A 24,120-nucleotide genomic window follows, 5' to 3' on the forward strand; every position below is an offset into this window, starting at 1 on the left:
AGCCCACATTTTCACTCTGTTTACCCATCTCTTTCTGAGCACCTGGAGGGTGGCAGATGGGCGCCACTTAATTGCCTTCCCAGAAAGGAAGTGACAAGGGCAAACCCAGTTTTGATCTGCAGGCAGGCTAAATGGCATGTTCTGTTCCCTCCACCTACTGAACTCAGCTGTGCTCTGCCACCGGAAGCAGGCACCAGGGTCCTGACCCAACATAACAAATTGATAGCATAGCCCTTTCATCTATTTTGTAGGTGCCTTCCTAGGATAGCCTGTCAATTAAGTGGATATAAATTGAACCTGATTTCCCCACATTTGGACACAGCATTGGATGCCAGAGTCAAAAATCTAGGTCAAGTCCTGGTCAATTTCATTTTCTAGATATGTGACTCGTAACTTTCTCGAGTCTTGGTTTTTCATGTCTAAAATGGTTACTCTCCCTCTCCCACTTAGATCAGGCCGATCGCCATTACATCTTGGAAACTGTGCTGTACATCCTCATGGGTCCCTGGGTGTTTTGTGGATGTATATTCTTTTTCCCCAGGAAGGGATTTTCTCATCTGCCTTTATAGGTTTTCCAAAGCCACTGTCATACTTCAGGTTTTTTTTGCAAAAAATACATATCTGAAGTCCCCTTCATGAGTAAGTAAGCCATTCCCTGCCATGAAAGGGGGCACCAGGGGTGCCTGAGTAGCTCAGTCCATTGAGTGCCTGACTCTTGTTTTTGGCTCAGGTCATGATCTCACAGTTCATGGGTTCGAGCCCCGCATTGGGCTCCATGCTGACATCGAGGATCCTCCTTGGGATTCTCTCTCTCTCTCTCTCTCTCTCTCTCTCTCTCTCTCTCTCTCTCTCATTCTCTGCCCCTCCCCCACTTGCTCTCTCTCAAAATAAATACATAAACAAAAAAAATCTATAGGTTCTAGGGATTAAGACATAGAAACATATCTTGGGGTCCACCATTCAACCTCTTACAGTGATCATGTTACAAAACTTGACACAGCAAAGAATACGTTTATTGTTCCAGCACAAAATCTTGTGAGGAAAGAATTTCAAAAGCAACATTTGAAGAGTTCATCCTTGTTTTTAGTTGATGATTGGTACTCATACCTAAGTTTACTAAATATAGGATAAAATACATCAGTGACTCTAAGAATGTGGTGATAGGACTCTGATTTATTCTGCTGATAACAGAAGTGTGAAAAAAAGGCATATGCATAAGAAATACTACCGGTATTGCTTTCCAGAGTATCCTCCTGCCCCCTCCCCCAATGGCAATATTCCTTCTTTCATTTGGTGATTCATTCAAAACATCTGTTGAACCCCAACTATATACTAGACACTATTCTAGGTCCTGAATACAGGTGAGCAAGAGAGCAAGATCTCTACCTTCATGGACTTATAGTCTATAGTCTAATAACCAGTAATTAGACTATGATAACCAGTAACCATTGTTTTTCCTAGTACAGCATAAATAATAAACAAATCAGGGAGTCCTCCCTCCCATCATCTGCTTTAAATCCCCTTACAAAATTCTCTTAGTCTTGCCCATGTTCAACAGTCTATGGTGGCAAAGTTTACATAATGAATTGGCTGAGTCATGTTTAGAGGCCTTCAAAACCTAGCTTACCTCTCCGCAGCCAAATTTCTAACTAGTTCTTTAAGCCATGACAAACAAATTGGTTGAACGGAAATAATAAAGGCGGGTCAAAGCTATTTATTAATTATCCAAAGGAAATTCAGGAAATAAAACAAAAATAGAAGGCAAAGCTCTTGTCCCTGCAGAAAGACATAATTTAAATCACAAAGAAAACATGCAGGAGGAACACATGAATGAGCATCAATTTAGAATTCTAGGACTATATGCCATTCTGTTCTAGGCATGAAGGATAAAGCCACGAAGTAGGTAATGTCCCTGCCCTGGTGGGTCTTCCATTTCAGTGGGAGACAAGAGCAAGAAATAAATGATCAAATAATTATGTAATACTATGTCAGAGGTTAAGATGAAAAATTAAGTAAGGTCAAGAAACACTATTGGTTGGGGGATGCTATTTTATAAAAAGAAATCAGAAAAGGGTACGCGGTGTACAAAGTATGAAGCATGAAAAAATATCTGGGAGAAGACAGTCTCAAGGGGAGACACAGACCATAAACCATGGCTGACATTTCAAGAACCAGAACAAAGACACTGAGGACAGAGGGGAATGCGTGGAGAGCCGAAGCCAGATTTTGTAGAGTTTTTTAGGTCATGGTAGGGATTCCATCTGAAGACCTCTGTCCACCAGGAGCTGCATCATCCAGGTGTCGGGTCCTCTTGTATTCCTTTGCCAATTCTTTCAAAAGGTATTGTTTTGATCTTCAATCTGAGAGCAGGAGAACAGATGTTAAAAACATAGGTCATAGTCTACCATTAATGGAGTCAATTATAGGAGCGCCACTGGAGAGTTTGATTTTGAGGTATGGATTATTATCCTCTCCCACTTTCTTATCTCCAAATGCCTGCACTGGTAGTTCATGGAACAGAGAGAGACATCAGCCTTGATGAGCTGTACTTCTGTTCAGAGGGTTCCTACTTCTCAGGTCCTCATTAGTTTTTAGGTACGTTCTAAAAACTATTTGCGGATAATTTGATTAGTCAGATTCATTAGTCAGATTAATCTTCAGACAACAATCACTTGATGTATGACATTTCTATTTGAAAGATAATAAAATTAAGTTTCAGGGAGGGCTGGTTACCATTCCAGTGTCACCCAACAGGACTGTGGAAGAGGTCTCAATACAGAGCTCTGCTTCCCACACCAGGAGCTCTAGATGGTTTCAAAGTATGAGCAGCATGAGTGGTTGGATCCAAGTACACATCACTCAGGGAGAGGCTGACAGTTGTAATTACTTTAGGGAATGACAATAAAATACTACCAGCTGGAAAATGCACTTAAAAGATTTGAGAAAAACACCTTAGGGGAATTTTTTTTTCTGTAAGTGATTATGTACCTTATCGGACCCCATAGACCCCTTTTATAATAAATATTTCGTAATGTCCCTTTTGCTACTCTGAAATAAAATTTACAGATGATATAACCTCTTGGTGGTTTGTAAAATGGAGATAAGTTCTAGCCCCAGATAATGATAAACAGGTTTTTCACCTACATCAATGTCCTAGGGGACATCTGCAAGTTGGGTAGGATTTTGCAAAGTTGTATATAGAACATGGGTCAGCCCTTTTTCATTCAAGAGTTTCCCACACAGGGCAAAGTGATGAGTGTCCCAAACCTTCGCCCACTGTACCAGTAGTGTCCCCAATCGTCCTAATTCCCAATTTCCTAAACTCCCCCCTATGTGACATTACATTCCACGTCAAAGTTCTTTCCCTTTGACAATTAGTCTATTTGCCCTATATGAGAAAGCTGGAACATTTACGGTTAACCATTTGTAAGGGGTTAATGGTGGCTCCCAAAAAGGTACGTGAATGTTCTACCTTCTGGAACCTGTGAATGTGAGCTTATTTGGAAAAAGGATCTTGATAGATGTAATTAAAGAATTTGAGCCGAGACCATTCTGGATCATAAAAGTGGAGCCCTAAATCCAATGACGAATGCCCTTATAGGAGAAGAGAAGACACAAATAAGAAGAGAAGGCCATGTAACAACAGGCAGAGATTGGAGTTCTGCTCCCAATAAGCCAAGGAATGAGAAGAGCCATCAGAAGCTTCAACCTTAGAGCTTTGAGAGGAAACAAAGCCTTGCTGACACCTTGTTGGACTTCTGGTCTCCAGCACCATGAAGGCCCACAAAGAGCCCTGAGCTCTCAGCAGTCTTTGAGACTAGCCTTCTGCTGAAAAGAGCTACCTTGGGGCGCCTGGGTGGCTCAGTCAGTTAAGTGTCCGACTCTCGATTTCGGCTCAGGTCATGAGCCCCACGTTGGCTCAATACTATGAGCAATAGTACTGTGCTGAGCACGGAGCCTGCTTAGGAGTCTCTGTCTCCCTCCTTCCTTCCCTCTCTCTCACTCTTTCTAAAAAATAAAATAAAATAAAATTTGAAAAGAGCTGCCATAACCCAGCTCGTGTCCCTTCTACATCGGAGCACAGATTGGCATAGGAGACAGAGTCTGGCTCCCTTGCTCCAGCTTGGGACCACTGGGAAGAGCTATCTCGTTGCAGAGCCCCCTGTGAAGTTGGCTCAGGCCTTTCTTGAATCTGAATCACATCTGCTAACTTCTCCCTCTGCTTAATCCTAATTTCTTCCTTTCCCTCTACAACCGATCCCACAAGAACTCCCTAATATAAACACACACACACACACACACACACACACACACACACACACACACACTATGCAGTGTCTTCCTCAGATCTGCGTTTCAGAGAATGTAAGCTGCAACACAGACTCACAGGTCTCTTCATACACAAAGATTAGTGGGTAGAACCACAATTGAAAGAATATTGAATGAACTGATTTCTTGGGTTCTTTTTTTTCTTTTCTTTTCTTTTTTTTTTTTTGCTGTGAAAGTAATGGATTTTTGACTGAAATCCCCCTACTGCCACTAATGAAACTAATAAACTTAGGTTTGCCGGACACACATTTACAATATATTTGACACTGTAGTGCTTTTCAGTCAAAGGTTGTACCATCCTTATGAGGAGCTTTGGGAATTGGTAACAGCATTTTTTAATATAATTTTTTAAAAATTATTTTGAAAGAGAGACTGAGAGCGTGGGCTAGGGAGGGGCAGAGATAGAGGGAGAGAGAGAATCTCAAGCAGGCCCTATGCTGTTAGTGCAGAGCCCAATGTGGGTTCCCAGTCCATGAACTCTGAGATTCTGACCTGAGCCAAAACCAAGAGTTGGACACTTAACTGACTGAGCCACCCAGGCATCCCTGTAACAGCATTTTTGTGGTCACCATGACTAATACTAATTAGTATTTGGTGTTGAGGTTCAGAGATGTTACACATCCAGGACTAATCAAAAGAGTCCCAAAAGTGGAGGGATCTTCTTTGCTGAAGAGAACATAACGAGATATAAGATACAGTCTTCTCCATCTGCCCTTATGGAGTTTATTTTTTAATCCTGGAAAAAGGGAAAGTACTAAATATGATAAGTGTACCAACAGGATATATATTATGTGATGATTAATTTTATGGTCAATTTGATTGGATCACAGGGAGGCCGGGAGTATTTGGCTAAACATCATTTCTGGGTATGTCTGTGAGGGTATTTCCCGATCAAATCAGTATCCGAATCAGTGGACTCAGTAAGTGGGCCCCTTCCTCAACGTGGGAGGGCATCACCCAATCTGCTGAGAATCTGGATAGAACAAAAAGGCCAAGGAAGGAAGAATCTGGAAGAATCTGGCTTCTCCCGCCCCATTGCTTGAACTGCCATATTAATCTCGTTCTGCCATTGGTACCCCGTGGTACTCAGACCGAATGTCACCACTGGCTTTCCTGGGTCTCTCGCTTGCAGATTGTGGATTGTGGGACTTCTCAGCCAATTTCCTTATAATAAATCTCTTCCTATATGTACCTGGTTGGTTCTATCCTTAGCAAATCCTCACTAATTTGTATTAATAACCAAATGGTTTGCATAGATGGTAAATACAAAAATGATTTAGAGGTTGAAAATATTATTACAATGGATTGGGGTGTGCAGGAAGAGCTACAAGATTTTAGAAATTGGCAAAAAAAACCCTGAATTTTTAGGGATCTAACTCATTGAGAACTTTGTGTCTCAAAATTCGGGTCTCATAATTTTGTGACAAGTTATATATGACTCTGCTAGTAATTGAGGAAGCCTAGATTTAAGCTCAGGGCTGTCTGATTCCAAAGCCTATTCATGCCCTCTCTGCTCTGCTGCTTTTATTTATAATATTTTAGTCTTTAAAACTCCCACATTCGCTTAACAGCGAACCTGTCCCCTCTCCAAATTGAAAAGTAATTGTTCTTCAGAGGAGACGTAACTCACTTCTGTTGGTCACTACAGAGGATGCTAGAGGTCAGCTCTCCCTAGAATGCACTGGCAGGAAGTGTCCAGCTGTCAGTGTGGATGCTCCCGGATCCTGCCCCCATGATCTCTGCAGATATCTTCTGTGCCCATAGATACCATGGTGCTGGAGAAATGGCCACGTGGGCATGTTCTTCCTCACAGCTAGAAATCAAAGTCACCATGGTGATTCCAGACGCCAGCTTCCCGCACTGCTATCCACCTGAATTCAAGAAAAAGAAGTTGTCGGAATAACAGGAAGAGCAAAGACGTCCGAGAGTGGGAGCATAACATACCATTATGCCGTATTTTTAGGTTGTTAACTTAATGCCAGAAAGGTTATTTCCTCTTGAGCTGTGTTGCCTACTGAAGGTCTCCAGACACCAGGAAAACAGTCATGGGTTTGGTTAAGCTCCTGGAGAAACAGGAATCCTTTGCCATGGACGTGGTCTGCTTGAGTTGGAAATTTTGGCGTAAATAAAATAAAAACAGAACTACATATAAAAATAGCTAACGCCACCAAGTATTACTAAACCATACTAAGTCTGTCAACAAAGGATTAAGAATAGAAACAAATATTTTGTCTTTTCTTCACTCACTCTTACTAAATTCTTACGGTTCTAAATCATTTTGCATTGATCCACTTTCCTCCTCATGTTCCAAGAAACAGTTAACCCGTTGTTCTCACTCATTGGACGCGATTCTCAGAATTTTCCCAGTGGAATCACTGAGTGGAATCACTGAAGTTTGTGGAATTTGGGGGAGTAAAGATCCAAATTCTCCAGAGCCTTCACAACGAGCCAGCCCTCGGTCTCTCTCTCCCTTACTGGAAGTAGATTGGCCGGGATAAAGACATGGCCTTTTCTCCTGTGCCTGTCTCTTGGCCCTTTCTTAGTTTTCCTTACAAGACAGACGCTAGAAAGCTTCTGTTGCTCTCCAACGCAGAGGCACAGAAGATATTAGGTTATCTTCCCTTTTCACAGGTTTCCAGACAGCCTGTCACTTTGGAAAGAATCAAGTGACTTCTCTTGTCTTAGCTTTCTAGATGCCATTAAGAGTTTGCTTAAACAAAGTCATGTAAATACCGCCTTTTTCTCCGCTGACAAGATTAAACCTGGCAATGTGTTTTCACATATTAACAGCTACCGTTACTTTTTGAGGCAGCTTGAGCCTAGGAACAAATTCGAGCAAACACCAGGACAAGGTTGTTGAAGTAAAGTTTAACAAAGTGTTTTGTTTTGTTTTGTTTTGTTTAACAGATGCCTGGGGTTTCTCATCCTTTGCTATCTGTTAACTGACTTGGATGTAAGTAAATAAATTATATCAACAAATAATAAAAAGAAAAAAAAGGAGTAAACATATTTGGGGGAAAAAAATACAAAACAAATCCTAAATCTGCATCCCTATGCAAGGACTACCTAATCATTCTGCAGATTCCCTGAGTTAATTCTCTCCACGAGCATCCACCCATATGTGTTGCCAGGTTACAGAATGTCTAGTCCTTTGGAAGTGCCACACAAATGTCATTCACACCCGAGCATTTTGTGCCTCAGGAACTACAGGCAAGGCCGCATCATGAACGGGCCGGCTTCTTCGTGCATAGGCCATTCCTTAATACCCCCACCACCGTTCTCCCTGCTTCTCTGCCTTGGAGTGATGGGCACACTCTCCCCCTGTTATCAGCAGAATAGTTCTTTATTCGGATCCTGGAGGCTCATCTCCTTTCCGGGCGTGGCTTTAAATAAGCATCTTCCCAACCATGGCGCGTCTCAGTCGATAAGGAAACCTGTACCTGCTGCTATAAAAGTAAAGATCCTCCAACTCACTGTAAAAAGTCGAGAGGGTTCCGTGATGGGAGTGTCTGGGTATCCCCGTGTGAAGTTGAGCCACGTGATTCCGTTGTATAAAACTGGATTACCCAGGGGCACCCGGGTGGTTCAGTCAGTTAAGAGTCTGACTCGTGATATGGGCTCAGGTCCTGATCACACGGTCTGTGAGACAGAGCCCGTGTCAGGCTCTGGGCTGACTGTGCGGAGCCTGCTTGGGATTCTCTCACTCCCTCTCTCTCTCTCTCTGCCCCTCCCCCACTTGAGCTCACTCTCTCTCAAAATAAATAAATAAAGCTTAATTTTTTTTTTTTTTTAAAGACTGGATTATACAAATGGAAGGTGTGTCCTCTTTGGGGCTGTAAAACATTTCTTCCACCAGTCTGTCACAGCATCTGTAACTCCTAACTTTGTTTATATATATACTATTATATATGTTAGTATATATTATACTATGTATAACAGTATGTATTATACTATGTATAATATATAATATATATGTTATATATAGTTATATATATGTTATATACAGTTATATATGTTATATATGTGTTATATATACATATATACATATATGTTATATGTTATATATGTGTGTTATATATACATGTTATATATAGTTATATATATGTTATATATATGTTATATATACATATATACATATATGTTATATGTTATATATACATATATACATATATGTTATATATGTGTTATATATATAGTTATATATGTTATATATAGTTACATATATAGTATATATATTACATATATATACTATGTATAATATATAGTATATATAGTATATATTATATATATATACTATGTATAATATATAGTGCATATATACGTTAATATATATGTTAGTACATATTTTATATATGTTAATATATTTTATATATGTTAATATATATTGAAATACACACACACACATACAATGGCACCTGGATGGCTCAGTCATTTGAGCGTCCAACTCTTTATTTTGGCTCAGGCCATGATCCCAAGGTTGTGGGATCAAGCCCCATGGTGGGCTTCTCACTGAACGTGAAGCCTGCTTAAGATTCTCTCTCTCTCTCCCTCTGCCTGTCCCCCCTGATTCATGCTCTCTCTCTCTCTCAAATAAAAAATAAATAAAATTAAAAAATATATAATGTGGAAATACATATAATAAATATATAAAATAAATATGTATTATGTAAAAATATGTCTTTTTAATATATTTATTTTATATATATTTGTGTGTCCATCTATTACATATGTATATTATACATATGTATTTAAATACGTTATCGGAAAAGACCAAGCTCTGAAATATTGGTGTGGGTGATTCTGGCTATCCCTTTGGAAAGAGGGGAGAAGGGCATGAGAAAAGGCACCAGTAGAGGCCAGGTCCACGTGGAGGGACTGAAAGAGAGAAGCAGAGAACTCTGTGAAGATTGGACTCTTCACCCAAAGGCCAGGCAATGGTGGAGCATCTCAGTAAGGGATCGCTCTATTGCCCAGGGCTCTTTAGGTCACAAAAGAGGAGAGCTAAAAAGGGAAAGGTGTTGGCTCACTTACCTGGGAAGGATACTCGGGCTATTCACATGCCTGAAGAGTGAGCTGCAGAAACCAGGCCTCGAGAGAATTCCCTAACACCAGGATTCACTCTCTCTTCCTCCCACACCCAACACCCACCCTGCTTGTTTCTCCACACAGCCTCCCTCCACCTCACACAGGAAGATGGCTTCCTGGAGCCGTAGCCTCAGATCCACCCACAAAGAAGACTTTTTTCCCACCTCCCTTAGGTGAAGTTCAGATACGGCCCTGATTGGTCCTGCTTGGGTCACGGGACTGTGGGGGTGAGGGGGTGGGAATCCTCCTCACCAGTGGGGGAGGGGACCCTCACCAAGAACACCAGGAAAAGAGGGAACGAATACCAAACAGGAAGAGTGCCGTAACCTGAAGAAGGAGGATGAGAAGGTATGATAAGCAGACAAAACATCCACCAGCTATCACCAAGCCCCCCAAGAGTTGAGATTAGGCCCGAGAGCAGGAGGCAGCCAGGAAGAAGGTGTGCTGAAAGAGGGTGGTGCGAGAAGCAATGCTCAAAACCTTTGAAGAAGCCACACCTCTCCTTGACCAGATGTTTGCAGATGTCAGGAAATCTGAAGATGTGGCTTAGCGTCTTTTGTGTTGCCCAAGCAGACGCGTGCCCGGAGGAGTAGTTAACCGACAAGGTCCTGAAGAGTTGAAACTGGAGTGGAAGTTCCACAGTGGGAAACAAATACTGAATAGCAGCTGGAGACTCCGTCTGGAAACCACTATTTTCCAGTCCAGCAGATGGGGAACTTTCACAACTCCCTCTACTCTTGTGCAGCCAGGAACAGCTCTGAGATCAGAGGCGGAGAGAGCATGCCTGACATGATGATGTGGTGCCTCCTTCATTTTATATTCACGTACACGTGTGCATCCCTGAACCAGATGGTCATAAATGAACTGAAGGTATTGGGGCCCCTGGGTGGCCCAGTCGGCTAAGCATCCGACTCTCGGTTTCAGCTCAGGTCATGATCTCACACTTTCATGGGTTTGAGCCCCGAGTTGGACTCCGCTCAGGCAGCGTGGAGCCTGCTTGTCCCCCACACGCCTTGTCTCTCTCTCTCAAAATAAATAAATAAACTTAAAAAAGAAAACTGAATCGAAGGTATTGTCCTGCCACTTGCTATGTCTGTTCAGCACTCTGCTTTTGAGATCTACCCAAGATGATGTAAATAGCTCCATCCCATTTCTTTTAATGACTCTAGTATTCCATCACACAAATATACCAGCGCTTATTACCCATGCCCTTATTGATGGTCACTTTGGTTAGTTGCAATTTTTTTTTTTTTTTTTTTTTTTTTACTGTTTCACTATTTTTACTACTGTAGTTTTAGGGAGGGCTAGAATGAGCATCTCTGAATGTTTTTCTCCTTTTGCAGACAAGTGCACGAGTTCCTCTTGAAGCATATTTAATTGCTGCACCAGGAAATGAACACATTTTGGGAGTTTTACCAGAAACTCCCAAATGGTTTCCAAAATGCTTGTACTTCATGCTCTTATACTTAGTCCCTGAGCACTTGGGAGAAAACTGTAAAACATTTACATTAGACTTTCTAAAGAGACTCTTGTTCAGGTAGCACTAGGTTGCAAACCCCCAGCCTCTTTGAAGGTAGAAAATGAGGCTCAGATTTGCAACAACGGGGATGGAACTAGAGTGTATTATGCTCAGTGAAATTAGTCAGTCAGAGAAAGACAAATATCATATGACTTCACTCATATGTAGAATTTAAGATGCAAAACAGATGAACATAAGGGAAGGGAAGCAAAAATAATATATAAACAGGGAGGGGGACAATACAGAAGAGACTCTTAAACATAGACAACAAACAAGAAACTCTTAAATACAGAGAACAAACAGAGGGTTGCTGGAGGGGTTGTGGGTGGGGGGATGGGCTAAATGGGTAAGGGGCATTAAGGAAGACACTTGTTGGGATGAGCGCTGGGTATTATATACAGGGGATGAATTACTGGATTCTACTCCTGAAATCATTATTGCGCTATATCCCAACTTGGATGTAAGTTTTTAAAAAAGAAAAAAAGAAAAGAAAAAAAGAAAAGAAAATGAGGCTTAGGTTAGCCCAAGAAGCTTCTAGGCTTGCCATGTGTGGCTGGGAATAGAATGCAGCTATTAAAATTGGATCTTCAAACACTATTGAAAGCACAGAACATGGTAATAATATAATGTTTAGTAAAAAAAAAATAAATAAAAGCCGCAAAATAGTCTTACATTATATCCTGATTTTGTGAATGCATATGTATCTGAAAAATGGCAGAAGAACTAATAACAGCACTAACAGTGATAGTAGTCTCTCTTTCTGGGTGAGTTTTTTGTTTTTTGGGGTTTTTTTCTTCGTAATTCAACCTCCCCTGGGCACATGTGCCTCAGGCGACTCAAAAGTTTTCACCCACCCCCCCCCCCCAACCCATGCCTGTCTGCAAACGATCACAAAAGCACTGTGAATAATGACTTGGGGGTTACAAAGAAATTTCAGCAAATAAGCAAATTTGCAAATACAGAATCCATGAATAATGAAGAGGAACTATATATACTTATGCAAACCAGTGACACAAATTATAAATGGTAGCAATATCTAAACAAGACCCTATTATTAAAACCCAATAAGTTGGCGGTATTCATTCAAGCGACAGACATCAACTGCCCTCAGTCCTGCTGAGACGACTTCTTGTGGCATTTAGCTGACCATGTCACTTGAAGAGCCCATCCACTTAGCAGGTAGACATTTTGCACCCATGTCTGGAACACCCCAAGCCTCATGGGTCTCCCTTTTTTTTAATGTTTATTTATTTTTTGAGAGAGACAGAGACAGAGACAGAGCACAAGCAGGGAAGGGGCAGACAGAAAGGGAGACACAGAATCCGAAGCAGGCTCCAGGCTCTGAGCTGTCAGCGTAAAGCCCAACGCAGGGCTCGAACTCACGGACTGTGAGATCATGATCTGAGCCGAAACCGAGTTGGGCACTCAACCGCCTTAGCCACCCAGCTGCCCCTATTTATTCTATTAAAAAAATTATTGTTTTACGTTTATTTATTTTTGATAGGAAGGGGCAAAGCACAAGTGGGGGAGGGGCAGAGAGAGAAGGAGACAGAGAATCCGAAGCAGGCCCCAGGCCCTATGCGGGGCTCGAACTCACAAACTGCGAGATTATGACCTGAACCAAAGTCGAATGCTTAACCGACTGAGCCACCCAGGCGCCCCTCGTGGGTCTCCCTTTAGTCTTTCAACATAAAATACAATCAGGATATTTTGTTTTCAGGAATCTTTTCCTATTTAGAGAAGTCGGGGCTGTATATATTGGTCTTTGCATTGGTTAAAATTCCACTCTACTTATTTTTTGTTGTAAGCAATCTCTGAATTTTCAAGTCTATAAAGGACCCCATGTGTACGCTTTTAATTAGTTTAATTTCTCCCTGTATAAGGGAGAATAAAGTTTAAGAGAAGCATTTTTAAAATGAGACACTGAAGAAAGGAGTTAGCATACCAAAATGCAACCCACCATTTTGAAAGATTTCAGACCTCATATCTATTTTTTCGGGGCCTCTCGGTGGCTCAGTTGGTGAAGCGTCTGACTTCAGCTCAGGTCATGATCTCGAGGTTCATGAGTTTGAGTCCTGCTCGGGATCTGTGGTGACAGTGAGGAGCCTAAAGCCTGATTCAGATTCTGTGTCTCCCCTGCTCTCTGCCCCTTGTCTGCTCATGCTCTGTCTCTCTCTTTCTCAAAAATAAATAAACATTAAAAAAATTTTTTAAAAGACCTCATATCTACTATTTTCAGGTATAGCCCTCAAAGATGGATTACCCCAACAACTCTGCCAAGAATATGAACTAAGAAATGTTATTTGGAAACAAACAGTCATTGTCTCACAGCTGACCTCTGTATGCCTGCCAAACTAATAACAAAACTTCAAACACAAGGGGCACTTGGGTGGCTCAGTAGGTTAAGCAACAGATTTCAGCCCGGGTCACAATTTCACGGTTCATGAGATCAAGCCCAGGTCACAATTTCACGGTTCATGAGATCAAGCCCAGGTCACAATTTCACGGTTCATGAGATCAAGCCCTGCCTCTGGGTTCTTACTGAGTATGGAGCCTGCTTGATATTCTCTCCCTCCCCCTCTCTGTGCTCTTGCCCCTGCCCTCCCCTTCTGCCCCTCCCCTGCTTGCACTCTCTCTCTCTCAAAACAAACCAAAACAATTTCAAACACTATATTTTCTGATTTTTTTTTTTTTTAGCAGCAGGCAAAAGTTTATTAGAGTATAAACTCAGAAAATAAGAATAGTGTGAAAGCTCTCTTTGCAGAGAGGGGACATTCGAAAGTCTGAAATTTTTTAAGATTATATGCTTGATGAAAATTATCTTTTAAAGTCAGTCTAATTTTTAATGATTTTAATCATATCGTAGATGGGTAGCTTTTCTTTTTTCTTTGTTATGACTATTCTCAAGTCCTAAAGCATTCCAAGATAAAATTGCAGGAAAATGCACTGGCTCCAAGAGCTTTGTGGAAAGTCCCCTAGAAACTCATTGATATGGAAAGGATGAATATTGAACGCGGTGAAAGCAATCACTTTGGTGGAGTCCCAGAAGATTCAAATGCATAAACATAAGCCTTGTGATGTTTGGGAACTACAGTAGCCAATATAAATAAATCATCTGTAAAACGGTAACATGAAAAAAAATACAAGAAGAGATAGAAAAATGAAAGAAATTACTTTTACCAATATGTTTCTCAAATAATGGGAGGGAGGATGAGGAAATAAATCAGAGACTGTGGTGTTTTTAAAAAAGGCTTAGTAACAATTGAAGTACATTGTCTTAAATTTCTGAAATTTACAGATCTTTCCACAGAAAGTCAGAGTTTGTACAACCCATGTTGATGATTTGCCTGACATTTGAATTAACACACACACACACACACGTGCATTTTTCAAGCCAGGTCTTTTAAAAATCTCCCGTTAAGAAGACTTAATAAACGGAAAATGGCGTGAATTGTTGACTTACTTTACCCAAGCAATGAAAACCATGCAAATGCTTAACTTTTCGGTGCAGACATATTTCTGGTGTCAGGCCCTCATGTTTAGATTCAATGGCATCAATGCAGTTCTATCTGCAAATCTGAAATGCAACCCAGGCAATAGAATTAAAGGAACAGACTGACTGCCTTGGACAGCAACATCAGAAACCGAAACACAGAGGTGCCTGGGTGGCTTAGTCGGTTAAGTGTTCAACTTCAGCTCAGGTCATGATCTCGCAGTTTGTGAGTGTGAGCCCCGCTTTGGGCTCTGTGCTGACAACTCAGAGCCTGGAGCCTGCTCTGGATTCTGTGTCTCCCTCTCTCTTTGCTCCTGCCCCATTCACACGCTGTCTGTCTGTCTCTCTCTTCCTCTCTCTCTCTCAAAAATAAAAATATATATAAAAAAAAAAGAAAGAAAGTGAACAACACATGACAATTTAGTTTTTAAATACATACAATATCCCTGAAGGCAAGTCGACACTATATGTTAACTCGAGAATAAAAAAAGTAAAATAATAAATCAATACATACATACATACATACATAAAACATCTATGATTTCAAAGTGAGACCATCGCCATGATTTTCAATTTAGGAGAGAAGTAGTAAGGTAGGGACCTGAATGTAGGAAAATGAATACCCAAAGAAGCAAAGACCACACTAACTTTGGTTCTAAAGGAGTACAAGTCAAATGAGGACCAAAAATCATCATGTTGAGTCGAAGGATCAGCACTAGTTTGTAAAAGATGTAATCCTAAAGAATCAGGGCAGAAGAACCAGAAACTAAAGAGTCAGAAGGGCTAGACAATGTCTGGGGTGCTCCACAGTCAAATTGCTCTCCTCTCCCTGTGATTCCTTTAGCTCTGAAAGTTGGTTTGATTGACCCAGTTTCAGTCCAATTACCTTTTTAATTCTTCAAATTTACTCTTGGCTAAGGTACCCAAAAGCTTTAATTTCTTTCTAAAATTACCTCGTTTTTTTTTAAAAAGTGTCTTTAAAAGCTCAAAGCCTCTAAAAGATCTGTGTGAGCAACAAAACATCTTTTTCTTTTGCAAGTCTACTCACAGTGAGTCTTGGGAAATAACCCTAAGTTTACCGTCAACATGAGCAGCATAAGCAAAACACGAGTGCTTGGCCAAGTGCTCCTAATGACACCAAAGGCCACAGGAGGGCAGGTCAGCACGAACCTTGAAATGATGATCATCCTTTGCATTTGCACAGCATGGTTAATATCTTTAGGGTCTGCTTTTAGTGACTGGATGTTAAATTACAATGTATGTTCATTTTAACAAATAAAAGCCTACAGAAGCATGCTATAAAAGGATAGCAAAGTTACTAATCCCTCCTCTCATCACTTCCATTTCCGCCCCCTCAACCAGCACACCCCCCTCCCACTTCCACACCACTTTGAATGACAGTCAAGTCAAGGGCTCTTGACCACCCGCAAGTGTCATTTAGTGCAGGGTGGAACTCGGGTATAAGGGCCCCTTCTTCTCTTCTGGGGATAGCAGACTTGGGTTGGGTACAACTAGACACAGCATGGGGCTGTGCTCCAGAAGAGGGACCCCACCTCTCTCTGACCCTTCCTTTTTATGGGGCAAGTATTGAGATGTGCTCACCAATAGGGGGAAATAGCCTTGAGCTTGGGGACCAAAAGGATGAGCGTGGGTACCAGCTCCTTTACAAGATTCTAGGACCATTATTGCTGGCAGCTGGGAGTCTTATGAGAAATTGAGTTGGTGTGCCAACTCACCACCCCATCCCTGGGGGAGGAGAAATCCCTGTCCTGGCCAGCTTATTGCCAGTAACAAAAAGAGATACTCAGGGGTCAAAGATCCAAGCATTCTGTGCAAAGCTTGCTTTGTGTTTATCCGTGTATGCATATTTATATCTTCATATATATCTAGACATATATGTATGGATCTGGGTGTGTGTATACATCCTCCCTATATCTATACAGTTTATGTATGCGACACAACACAAATAGAAAGGGTTTGCTTTTTATATTATTGAAACAAAGGAGGAAATAGGATCATACATTATTCTGCAACACGTCTTTTCACTAAATGTATCGTGACTTTCCTGATTAAAGCCGAGGAAATCAGGGACCAGAAAGGTAAAATGAGTACTCCATAACTGGAGATCAATGACCGAGCAGAATTGAAATCCTTATGCCTCGGTCTGCTACACTGCCTGGCCTGGACTCTCTCCCCTCAGTAGCACGGACCCTGCCCGAGATGGGGTTCGGTAGATGTGAGACCTTTGTGGGTGCAAAGCTGTACAACTTCTGCTCCTCTGCAAAAGCGCGATTTCATTCCAGATCCCGCAGAGCTGAAGCATCTGACAAGATAAGTCCACTCTTTTTGTTTTGTTTAGCCAAAGGAAGACAAGTCCCAGGGAAGGTCCTTAGGGCTAAAAGGGTCAGGCGCCTCAGAGGCCGAAAAAGTAAGTGGTACCAAGGAATCGACTCTAAAAATTCCATCTTCTCTCATCCTTGTCTCAAAGAATGCATACATCTATTTGTTATAGTGGAAGATGGCAGCTCTGTTTCACGAACCTCAGAGACGACAGTCCGAAAAATTTGTCTGTTCTCAGCACAGTACTATTTCTCAGTTTAGGGGAGCGTTTTCTCGGTGTCTCTATCTTGTTATTCTGTGAATTTAGATTAAAAAAAAAATCAGGGGGCAATTGTCCGGTGGCACACTGTATTTCTCAGGATTGTTTAAGAACAGAATGTGCTGGGGCGCCTGGGTGGCTCAGTCGGTTAGGCATCCGACTTCAGCTCAGGTCATGATCTCGCGGTCTGTGAGGGCTGTGAGTTCGAGCCCCGCGTCGGGCTCTGTGCTGACAGCTCAGAGCCTGGAGCCTGTTTCAGATTCTGTGTCTCCCTCTCTCTGACCCTCCCCTGTTCATGCTCTGTCTCTCTCTGTCTCAAAAATAAATAAATGTTAAAAAAAAAATTAAAAAAAAAAGAACAGAGAATGTGTATGCCTATAAACAACGGTGCCCATGATGAAATGAATAAATGATATTAACATGTACACAAGACCTTCTCAATGAACTGTGACATATCACATCACAACCCTTGAGAAACAACAGTCTATTAGTAAATTGGTCTACCTGCTCTTCTCACACATCCTTTCAGTACATTCTCAACATAGTAACCAGAGTGATGCTGTTAAAACAGAAGCCGAACCCGCCCACTGAGTCCCAACTATGCTACAGTGGAGGCAATGCTGAGTGCTTTGAAGAAAAATAAAACAGGATAAGGGACTAGAGAGGGAGAGGCACTCCTTCAGATAAAGTAGTCAGAGACGGCCTCACTGAAGAGGCAGCCCTGGGGCAGAGTCTGAACCCAGTGAGGGAGTGAGGCACGGATATAATAGAGGCTGAAGGAAAGACAAGATGTGAGTCCGTAGCAGACAAACAGCAATCTCAGTGCCTTACTTATAGAAATGTACTTCTCTGTAAATGGGCACTAGTTATTTTCCTTCCCTACACAGTTACCCACGCCATTGTATCTTCATATCTGCTCCCCAAAACGGTATTAAATGAAAAGTTCCCATATAACTGATGCCATGGATTCTAATCTCCCCTGGAGTAAATGCCAAAGTTCTTTCAATGGCCTCAAAGTCCTCCCACTCTGACCTGCCTCCACCCCACCCCCCCCCCCCACCCCCTTGCCCAATTCCCTCTCTGGCCCTCATTCCCCCTACCCTCCCCCTCCTCACTCAACTCCGCCTCTCTGGCCTCCTTAGTGTTCTTGGAACATTCCAGCTTCAGGATCTTTGTACTGTGTTGTCATTTGTCTGGAATGCCCTTCACCTACCTGGTTTTTATGACTCGCTCCCTCACCTCTTTCTGGTCTTGACTCGAATGTTGCCTTCTTAGGAATTCTTTCCTGGCTAACCTTTATAAAACCGCAGCCCCACCCCACCCCCCTCCACACACACACACACACACACACACACACACACACACACACAGGCTCTCTCTCTCTCTCTCTCTCTCTCTCTCAACTCCTTATCTCTCTCCCTTTCTCCCCTGCCTTATTTTTCTCTTTATGGCTTCACATTATCCAGCATACTATAGTCTATAATCTTATCTAATTTTCTTATCTCTCCGTGAGGTCAGGGATTTGTCATTCTGAAGGGGGTTTGGTATTGTTTGGTTTTTTGTTGTTGTTGTTTTGTTTTGTTTTTTCTCCCTCACTGCTTTATCACCAGCACCTAGGACAGTACCGAGCAACGCGTTAGGCACTCAAGAAATACTGGTTTGTCGAATGAATGAGTGACAACTGTAGTCAACAAAATGATCAGCTTTTTTTTTTTAATTTTTTTAGTGTTTATTTATTTTTGAGAGGGAGAGATTGTGAGTGGGGGATGGCCGGAGAGAGAGGGAGACACAGAATCTGATGCAGGCTCCAGTCTCTGAGCTGTCAGCACAGAACCTGATGGGGGGCTTGAACTCACAAACAGTGAGATCAGACCTGAGCTGAAGTCGGATACTTAACTGACTGAGCCACCCAGGCACCCCTAAAATGATCAGCTTTTTGACGCTAATTAGCATTTCGGTGAGTGACGCCAGAGCCATGGACACCTGAAGCCAGTTTTTCCAACCAAAAGCACCCCAGGTATCGTAAGAGTTAACCAGGGTTTAGTTTACAACAGGTCAAATGCACCACATGTTTCTTAGGGTTTGCCAGGGTCCAGGATGGTTATAAGGTTGGGATATTAAGCCAGCCAAATATTCCAAGGGGAGCCAAAGCATGAATGGACAAAGCCCTTGTACAGGGTAGTTCCAGCTGGAGGGCTGTGTCACTCTCTAGGGAGAAAGGCCTCTAGCTGCTCGGAAAAGACTTCGTGGAGAGTGGGCTGGACACTGTTAGGTTGGCTCCCAATAGAGCTGCTCCTCAAGGCTCCCATCCAAGAACCCTCATTGTAGTGGGTTTACGTCTGCCCCTTTTCCTCCTCCTCCTCCGTGCTCTACAACCAGAGTCCTCTCAACTCTGCTCCCCGTCAGGAACTTGTTGCTACCCTCCAATGGAAGGGTAGATAAGACCTATTTGTCTTTATTGCACTGTGAGCAAGGCAGACCCTGGTAGCTCTGTGGCCTCCCTACAACCAGAAGGAAAATTGACCCCACCCAGTCACTAGAAGAATCTTCTGAAAATCTTCACCCCTTTGTTATCATCCTATGGCATATCTAACACTCTTTGGTTTCCATAAATGCTGGTTCATGAATTAATGATCTATTACTAATGTCTCCGGTCAATATAGAGCATTTATTTATTCCAGAGTTCTCTGCAAGACTGTGCACATTATACCTTGTCGGTAATTAGATTATGCCCTAGGGATCTGTGGGTAAACCTAAGCCTGTCTCAAATGTCATGTTTCAGAATCCGAAGTATAAAAATCCATAATTGGCTGCCTTCTTAAGAACAAAGAGAATGATAGCTTGTCTGCTCCAAGAAGGATACGCGAGAGGAACACAAACAAAGAATTGTTGTATAGGGAAATGAGATTTTAAAATGACCCGAGAAAAGCTGATGGTCTGGTGCACGCGAGTGAACCCTGCTAGTATGAAAACCTAGCTAGGAACATGGCTAATCAATGCATATGCAAATGCTCTCAGGAAAGCCCTCTGAAACTAGTGTGCGCTCTCTCTGGATGCTGGAGAATTGTGAAGATAATCACCTGTGACACTCAGCCTTTCCTTGAGACACAATTTTGAACAACTGACCTTATTTCTGAGCTGAGTGGATGCCAAAATTGAATTTCTGCTCAGCTGGAACCAAATTCACTCCCAGCCATCTCTCAAGTGAGTTGGCAACACTTGCTTTGAATTCTTTGTCCCACTTATGCAGAATTAATTTGGAGTCATTTTGAAGTCTTTCCCCTTTGGACCCGGCAGTGCCGAGGAAGAAGTGTGGTGTCCATCGGGTCTCATATTGACCTCTTTGTCTATGTGTCTGCTTGGCTTTCTATTAACTTTGGAGGCTTGTTCACTTAACATGGTGAACAAGGCTCCTCTAGGGTTCACCTGAATTCCACAAGTATTGGTGGAGTAATCACCCCAGGTCGGGTACTCTGAAACGCGCTGGGGTGGCAGGGCTGGGGTTTACAGACAGTGTCACACAGGAAAGGATCTAAGCTCTGGAGTCAGACTCTGGCTTCTGATCCTGGCTCCACCGCAGACCCGCGGCCGGGGGTAGGTAATGAACAGGTTACATACGCACCACGAGCCTTTGATCCCTCAGCTGTGCAATCGGGGTGACGATCCCAAATTGGAAGACATTGTGAACAAATTCAAAACAGCGTAGGACTTGGGGCGCCTGGGTGGCGCAGTCGGTTTAGCGTCCGACTTCAGCCAGGTCACGATCTCGCGGTCCGTGAGTTCGAGCCCCGCGTCAGGCTCTGGGCTGATGGCTCAGAGCCTGGAGCCTGTTTCCGATTCTGTGTCTCCCTCTCTCTCTGCCCCTCCCCCGTTCATGCTCTGTCTCTCTCTGTCCCAAAAATAAATAAAAAACGTTGAAAAAAAAAATTAAAAACAGCGTAGGACAGAATAGCGAACAGCCCTAAATGCAACACGTAATAAAATGAGCTGTGACGTTATCTTCAGTGCATTGTTAATCCCTAATCTCTAGAAGCTGATACACTCAAGCAGAAGAGAGCAGAGGCCAAATGATGACATTCATATTAGCCAGGACAGGAAGAAGGAAGGGAAGCCCATGTGAAAACGTACACTAAAGGACGTTAAGTGCTGTGAGCGCCGGGAAAGCGCGTCCCAGTCCCCACCTGGAGGCCTCCTTCCCAACATTCACCCTCCAAGCCTCTCAGCTGCATAATTAGAAAATGTCTTCTCCTCTCTGTGGTGAGCATGCCTCATTTAAATTCCATTGCATTCCAGGCCAGTCACATGAGATCAACATATAAATTAAAAGCAGTTTGAATCTCTGAGATGAGATGTAATTTTTGACTTTTCTACTTGAGGGAACAGAACAGCATCATTGTTACTCTACTGAATAAAAAAGATTTGAAAAAAATGTAAAAATTTAAAAAAATTAAAAAAAAAAAAAAAGCTTCGAGCCCTCCTCCACGCTCCCATGGATGGTAAGAGGAAAGGACAGAGAAAATCATGCCTAAAGTTTGACTGAGGAGTAGTCTGCTTTATTAATAAAATTTCTCCCCATTGGTATAATTTTATAATGCACGACCATGAGTCTTACTCTAGAGAGAGAGAGAGAGAGAGAGACAGAGAGAGAGTATATATATATATAAAGTATATATATATATAAAGTATATATATATATGTATATATATATATGGTAGTAAGGGCGCCTAGGGGTTTCATTTGGTCAAGCATCCGACTCTTGGTTTTGCTCAGGTCACGATCTCATGGTAGGTGGGTTCCAGCCCCACAACTGGGCTCCGTGCTGACTCTGTGGAACCTGCTTGGGATTCTGTCTCCCTCTCTCCCGGCTCCTCCCCTACTTGCTCTCTACCTCTCTCTCTCAAGAATAATAAACATTAAAAACAAAAGCGTTTAGGGGCGCCTGGGTGGCTCAGTTGGTTAAGCGTCCGACTTCAGCTCAGGTCATGATCTCACGGTCCAGGAGTTCGAGCCCCGCGTCAGGCTCTGTGCTGACCGCTCAGAGCCTGGAGCCTGTTTCGGATTCTGGGTCTCCCTCTCTCTCTGACCCTCCCCTGTTCATGCTCTGTCTCTCCCTGTCTCAAAAATAAATAAACGTTAAAATAAATAAATAAATAAATAAATAAATAAATAAAACAAAAGCCTTTAAAAACTAGTAATATATATCTATATATGTGATACTGTATATGTGTGTGCATGTATATGTGATCGTATAATAACATAGCCAACTATTGCCAATGGACAACCTCTACAGTGTAACCTTTGGCCCACGTGAAGTCCCTTAAGGTCAGTGACCCTCTAAATGTAAAAACAGTACATGTGAAACCCCAGTTATGGTTTGTTCAGAGCTCCAGGAAAACAGGTGACCTGTGAGTGAAACAGGTATTTAAGGCATCGACTCTCCTCCACAAGTGAGCATTTCTGGTTTTCTGACTTGAAGATGTAGATATTTTCCACCTTTTGATTCCAAACTGCCTTATTCTTGTCTCCCACGGCGAGGCACACACCCTGCGAACCGGGCCCCCTCACCCAAGAAAAACAGCCTCGACAGGCCGCCTCCTCTTTATCTCACCTGGCGCAAACCAGCTTGTGCATCTTTCCCTGACATCGGCATGTTGACATGCACACGAATGGCCACGTCACTGAAGCTCCCAAAATGTCTATTAAAAACTAATTCTCCCTTAATAACACCAGTCTCTCTTTTAAGACCAGTTTCTGGCCAATAAAGTGCTTGGGTCAAACGATTGTGTAATCAAATTCTTTCCCTGTCCTGCTAACACAGCTTGATGATTTTAATCAATGGTCGCTTTTAACTCCTTCATGCATTTTTTTTTCTTTCCCCTAAAGCATTTGTGATGCCAAGATTTCAAATAGAAATTTCCCCTTCCGGGCAGCTTTGGCAGACCATACCTTCCCCCCACCCCCGCCCCTTCCAAGGTGAGCTTAGGTTGACTGCGATTTCATAATATCACTGATACAGTGTTCCCTTTTTAAGGAGGTGGATTAATTGAAGGTGTGGGGAAAGCGTAGATGTGTAGAGGAGGAAGCGTTCTCTTTTTACACAGTTATTGAGTAACTTGGAAGGCACTGCAGAAACTATTTACATCTCCTCTGTAAAATGAGGGGGCTGAATTGAATTTCCTTTGTGTCTCCCCCAGCTTTGGCAGACTGTGAGTCCACCAGGCCCTTGACTTTGAACTCCTGGGGAGCAGTCCACAAGAATTAATCATCCCTGCACTTCCAAAGCCTCTCCCGAGGTCTGGCACCCAGTCCGGCCTTCGATGTTAATAAATGAATTAATCACCGTGCCTTTTTACAGGCTCCACTCCAATTCATTCTGACTAGAGCAAGAGTCATAGGTTGCCATTAATGGCTCACAATTCCGTTCCAAAGATCACAGAATCTTGAGTGTAAAATTTTCCTCTGTTTTGCGTTTCATTCTGTTGCTGGAGGGCGCAGGCACGTTTCCTACGTATGGACGTAGTGCTGACGCTTTCTCTCGAGATGGACCCGTTCGTTAGTCCACACAACAAATATTCGCAAACACCTGCGAGGCAATAGTATTACAATGCTGAACTACCCACGGCTCTTTCTATCAAGGAACTTACAGTGCGATGAAGAAGTCAGACAAGTTAACATAAAACAAGTTCGATGAAGGCTAAGCACAGGTGCCGTGGGGACAAGAGAAGCTGACTGGGTCTGAGGACTTCAGGGAAGGTCTCCCAAAGGAAATCATAAACAAACTCAGAACTTTCAGCTCAATAGGAGTTAGCAGAGTGCATGTCGTGGGGAGGGTGGATGGCATTGAAGGCAGTGAGCGCGACAGGTTGCTGAATTGGTCTTTATTTACAGGCAGCAAAGGACCCTGGAAGAAAGTTCAAGCAGGGACTTGACATGATCTAAACTGTATCTTGGAAAGATGTTTCTAGCTGAAGTTAGAAAATTGGAAAGGGACGAGACCAGGGGCCAACGGCATAAGAAGGCTTTTAGGGGGGCACTGAAGATAAAGTGGGTAGCCGTGGACATGAAGAGAATTCAGTGGATTCTGGGTATATTGAG

The 24,120-nt window shown here is 42.6% G+C and overlaps 2 long non-coding RNA genes across 3 annotated transcripts; one reads left to right on the forward strand and one right to left on the reverse strand.

The window, feature by feature from the left end:
• Positions 1-1,153: 1,153 nt before the first annotated feature.
• Positions 1,154-18,287, reverse strand: LOC109500171. Of its 2 annotated transcripts, none has more exons than XR_002157812.3 (3): positions 18,239-18,287; positions 5,960-6,200; positions 1,154-2,360 (listed from the first exon to the last, which is right to left on the reverse strand). It is a non-coding gene; the product is annotated as an uncharacterized LOC109500171 (long non-coding RNA). The 2 variants fall into 2 exon arrangements; XR_002157813.3 differs by lacking the exon at positions 18,239-18,287 and adding an exon at positions 9,361-9,874.
• A 2,765-nt stretch (positions 18,288-21,052) lies between these two features.
• LOC109500172 lies at positions 21,053-23,369 on the forward strand. Its single transcript, XR_002157815.3, has 2 exons — positions 21,053-21,282; positions 23,220-23,369. It is a non-coding gene; the product is annotated as an uncharacterized LOC109500172 (long non-coding RNA).
• Positions 23,370-24,120: the final 751 nt, after the last annotated feature.

The sequence above is a fragment of the Felis catus genome, chromosome B2 (genome assembly GCF_018350175.1).
Source record: "Felis catus isolate Fca126 chromosome B2, F.catus_Fca126_mat1.0, whole genome shotgun sequence".
In the NCBI taxonomy this organism is placed as follows: Eukaryota; Metazoa; Chordata; class Mammalia; order Carnivora; family Felidae; genus Felis; species Felis catus.